This window comes from Chinchilla lanigera, unplaced genomic scaffold (assembly GCF_000276665.1).
Source record: "Chinchilla lanigera isolate Chin_1 unplaced genomic scaffold, ChiLan1.0 scaffold00001, whole genome shotgun sequence".
Lineage (NCBI taxonomy): Eukaryota > Metazoa > Chordata > Mammalia > Rodentia > Chinchillidae > Chinchilla > Chinchilla lanigera.
In genome coordinates this window covers 379,539-384,276 of record NW_004955402.1, presented here as the reverse complement: position 1 = coordinate 384,276, position 4,738 = coordinate 379,539, and the positions used below count along the sequence as shown (strand labels likewise).

Sequence of the window (4,738 nt, the reverse complement as noted above, 5' to 3'; positions counted from 1 at the left end):
TGCAGACGGGGCGCCCCGGAGTGCGGCCGTGTGCCTCCCCAGCCCCGCTCCTCCCGCCGGGGCTTGGGTTCTGCGGAGATCGCTCGGCCGTCGCTGTTGACACGCAGGGGGTTCTGCTGAGCCGGCTGAAGCCTGTGCCTGGGGTCCGGGCGCTGGCGGGGCCGCGGTGAGCGCGCCCGGCTGACCAGGGGGACCTGCCCCACGGCGGGTGCGGGGAGGCGGGGGCCAGAGAGCCGGCCGCAGCCGGGTGGGCGGCCGGGCCAGCCCCGGACGGAGGGCAGCGGCAGTGCGGGTGCAGCCGACCGGCTGTTGTCTTTGTTTTCAAGTTCACAATGTGTGACACATTCATTGTTAAGTACAGTGGAAATAGCCTCCGCGAGTGTGAGCGCTGCTTGGAGGGGCAGCAAGTCTGCCAGAGCCTGCACCGGGCTGGCAGGGCCTCTCCAGCCTCTGCACGGCACGGGAGGACCAGGGTGGTGACTTGGCGACGCAGGCTGTGCGGGGTCCCCTGGTCAGCAGCGGTGGCCGTCCATCCATCCGTCCGTCTGTGTTCCTGGAGGCGACTCTTCCGGGGCTGGCGGGAGCCTAGGTCCTGTTCGGCCCCACCCCTCCTCCTGGTGTGTGTTCTGGTAGCACGTCATGGGGATGGAATCGTGTGAGATTCACCCTCACACAGCCGCAGCGTCTGCAGCCAGAGTTAGGAGGATCAGGGGAGCTATTTTCCGTCTGGCTGAGACTCTGCTTAGCAGGGCCGGAGGTGAGGGCCACGAGGGAAACTGAGGCTCAGCTTGCTACTGCTGGGAGAGCCCCACTGTCGGGACGGAAGGGACCTTCCCCCACGCTGGCGGGTCACTGGCTCCCATGGGCCCCCTGTGGGGAAGTGGCTGGGAGGTGCTCAGTGTCCCTGGCGCACAGCTGAGGTCTTCACTGCCTGTCCTGCCTGCGGGTGTGGGAGGAGACGAGCTGCCTTCACTGTCCTGTGTCCCCACCAGGCTCCCTGCTGAGAATGACAGCTGAGACCCGGAGTTCCCTCTGACCCTGCAGCCCACCAGCACTCTGTGGGTGCCCGGAGTATTGGCAAGCAAGCATTCCATTCAGGTCACTTTTATGGTCCCTGAGAAGTCCTTCCCCGTACAGCTACCCCACTGCCTCTTAGGTCATTAGTTGTTTAAAGACCCACAGCAAGAGTGGCCTGGAAAGTCTCTGAGGCTGGGCCTCTGCAGCGCAGTAGCTCGACTAGTAGTCACCTTCCCCGTGGTGCCTCTTCTCTTCTGCGTGTGGCCCAGGCTGGTTCCCTCTCTTCCAGTGTTGTAAGAGTTGTGGTCCTGACCTAGGGCTGGTTTAGAGCAGAGGTGTGGACAGCGTGACAGGTGCCAGTCAAGATTACTCCAGGGAGCAGGTGTGTGAAGGGCTCCGTCACTGAGACAATGGCGGTAGGGATGCCCTGACACATTTGACCCCGCTGTGCAGGGCTGTGACCCAGAGGCACATGGAAGCCCATCAGTGGAAAGGTTTTCCCAAGCATGAGGCTGACTCAGTGACGGACCGTGAGATAGATCGTGCACCTACAGAGTAGATCTGTTTTCTGTCCTATCACGTAGATAAAGTGCACCTCACCCTCCACACTGCAGACACCAGCCCACAAGAGCCACCAGGCAGCAGAGAGAGCTGGGGCCAACAGGGAAGTTGGGCTTGCTGTGTAGGGCGAGGAGCCCAGCAGCCTTCACCTGAGTTTCACCTCCCTAAGAATGAGGTGCTTGAAGGGAAACATTTCCAGGGATGCTCTGACAGGAAAAGTCATCGCATCTTGGCCCCCAGGATTGGCTCTCACCCAGGGGACCCTGGCCGGGAGTCTCTGGGAAGTGTCCCTGGCCAAGTGCTTACATGTAGTGTAGATATGTGCTGGGGTGCATTGAACAGCAGAATTGACTCTTTCTGTACCATTCCTTTTTCATAAAATTTCCAAAGCACAGCCAAGAGTGAGGGAAGACAATGGGAAGGGGTGAGCCTGCTTTCATCACCTCCCTGTGTTCTGCTCTAAGTGACTGGAGCTATGACAGGAGCTGAGACAGCCTTCCTGGGGCACCAGCGCCCTGCCAACCCGCACTGACCTGACGGCCACGTCCTCCCCTTTCCCAGGAAAAACTCCACGGCAGGCAACACACTGGCCAGGGAGCAGCATCCCCTCGAAGTGTGAGGGCTGGTGTCTGATGTGTGCTACCTGGACACAGGTTAGGAGCTTTGGCCTGCTCCCACATGGCACAGGAGGGCTCCCAGCAGCTTGGTGCCTCCTTGGCTTGACCTAGAAGGCCTACTGCCCATGCCAGAGCTGTCCAGAGACCAGGGATGTGGCCTGGCCACTGACAGCCACCTCTGCTAGAATGGGCACGTAACACCCAAAGCTTCTGCCTCCGGGTCAGGGCTGGGGCCGGCAGGGCTGTGTCTTCCTGCCCTCCCCCCAGGGTGGGCTGTGGTCTGTGTGATGAGGTCAGTACCAGTGAGAGCCAGAACTGCCCTGACCTCACAGGCGCCCCTCCCTCCGCCCTGAGCTCCACAGGAACTGAGCTCCCCTGCCATGCCTCCCTGCCAGCCTAGTGTGCCTCACGGATGGTGCTTCTATAGGGTCTGTCCCTGCTCGCTTGTCAGGTGCTGTATATATGTTGGATATATCATACACATATCCTACCCAATGGGTAGAACAAAGCATTGTTGATACTGTAATATAATGTATAATGATACCAATTTTAACAGAAACGGTATAGAATCTGTGAATGCCCATGTGCAGCTTTGTCCTCTTTTGTAAGAAAATTTGCAAATGGATGCACATAAAGTCTATGTAGTTTATTTTCCTATTAAATATCGATATTGTAACACAAGAGAAGTCTGAACAAGCAAGCAAATTTATGACCAGCATCTAGTCAGCAACTGAGAGTTGCTTCTTTGCTATAAAAACTTAAGAACCTCACAGCTTTTTAGTGGCCATTAAATGGCCCTTTCTTTACTCATTTTAGAAATACCCAGTTGGACAGTTACTGTTTAGTCAGCAGAAAGGACTGATTCCAGTTTTCATTTTGCTGTAGCACACAAAGGCCCTGGTGAGAGGGCTGAGTTCGTGTTGTTAAAACAGCAAAGCAGAGGACTCTGCAGCTTGGTGACCCCCAGGGCTGTGGAGCTGGAACTGGCCAGGCATGGGCAGGATCGTACATTATCCCTCGGGACATCCTGCAGTCCTTCTGACCAGAAACCTGCTCAGTGCTGCCAAGGGTGAGAGAGCACATGGAACGACCCTCCCTTCCAGCTCAGCTGAGTGTCTGCTTGGGACCTCTGCACTTTTCTTGAGATGTTCCAGTACTTCCCTTACCACAGAAGACAGCGCCACAACACCATGCCAAACCACTGCTGAGTCCTGGGTGTGGGTGTCAAGCTCTGTCCACAAAGGAAGTTGTGGATTTTGCCATCTGCCCCGCATACCCAGGTTCTTCTGTCACCAGACAACGTTCTAATAAAGCCCATTTTAAGCTTTCTGTATGGTTTGTATAGGTTCTGATCTGGAAAATCATAGCAGCCTCCACAAATAAGTTATCACAGATTGTCCTCACCTGGAAGTGCCTGAGCCAGCTTCCCCCCTGCTGCTGCTAAGAAGGGTGGGGTCCCTGGGACCCTCTCGGAAGCTGCTGGCGTGGGCTGTGTCCTCAGCCTCCTGTGCTGGTACCCCTGCATGCCATCCATAGATCGCTCATCTTCACTTCATGACTTTCAAGTCATGGCTTTCTAACTGCATAGTTTAAAGCTGTTTTAAAATATATACAGTGCTATCTACAGTATTTAGTTCATTTAATTTTTATTATAAAGTCCACTGAAAGTATGACTGTACTTAAACTTTTTAGTCTTTGTGAGCTAAAGTCATGAAAGTCCTTTATAAAAAAACCCAATGATTTGTGCTTACTTTTCAGCATAATTCCCAACTATCAGCAGCGGTGATGTGGGGGTTTGACCTCAAGTCTGTATTGCAGTGTTTTACAGAAAGGTGTTGCACCAAGTGGTATTTGTTGTAAAATTAGGTTTTTCTGCTTGTTCTTAAAGCTGTGGTCAAACCATTGCACACAAATCATTAAAAAAATCAGTGACATACCTTTGTCCCCTGGCTTTATTTCTCAGCCACAATACACATGGAAAAAACCAATGTGTTGGAGAAACAGCCACCCCAGCTCAGAGCAATCCTTCTCTCGGTCCCTAGTCCATGTCCCACCAGCTGAATCACTCAGACCACCTATGAGTCACTACTTCCGGGTCTGCTGTCAGCAGCCCTGGTCAGATCATGTCACGGGGTCCTCTTCAGCGCCATTTCCAGAGGGAGGGCCTGGAAGAAGTCTCGGCCCTGAGGACACCGGGTGGCAGCCCCAGACTGCGCTGAGGTGCCTGTCCGGTTCCTGCACTGCAGTGAGGAGATTGCGTGTGGATTCTGGCTGGCTGCATACCCTGGCAGGGGTCTCCATCCCCTCTGCCCAGTATGGCCTGGTTTGCATTCCAGTGGGCCCTCAAGCAAAGGGCCAGTCCAGCTGCTCCCAGACAGTGCAGTATGAGATCAGGGAGGAAAGAAAGAGGGTGTCAGGCTCAGCCGTGCTCTGCCAACCGCACAGCCATGCTTTCTAGCACAGGACACCAGCCCACTTCCCGCGTGACCCTGGGGCGACTCATCCCTGACTGAGAACTGAGAAGGCACTGAAGATTCAGGAAG

The 4,738-nt window shown here is 55.2% G+C and overlaps 1 protein-coding gene and 1 long non-coding RNA gene across 2 annotated transcripts in view; both read left to right on the top strand.

Annotated features, from left to right (window-relative positions):
* Positions 1-100, top strand: part of Ldlrad4 (low density lipoprotein receptor class A domain containing 4) — a gene marked incomplete in the record, with an annotated part of 124,700 nt that extends 124,600 nt beyond the window's left edge. Inside the window, 1 exon segment of the mRNA XM_013512658.1 lies at positions 1-100.
* A 73-nt stretch (positions 101-173) lies between these two features.
* LOC106148171 lies at positions 174-4,129 on the top strand. The gene is made up of 2 exons (XR_001233388.1): positions 174-757; positions 993-4,129. It is a non-coding gene; the product is annotated as an uncharacterized LOC106148171 (long non-coding RNA).
* Positions 4,130-4,738: the final 609 nt, after the last annotated feature.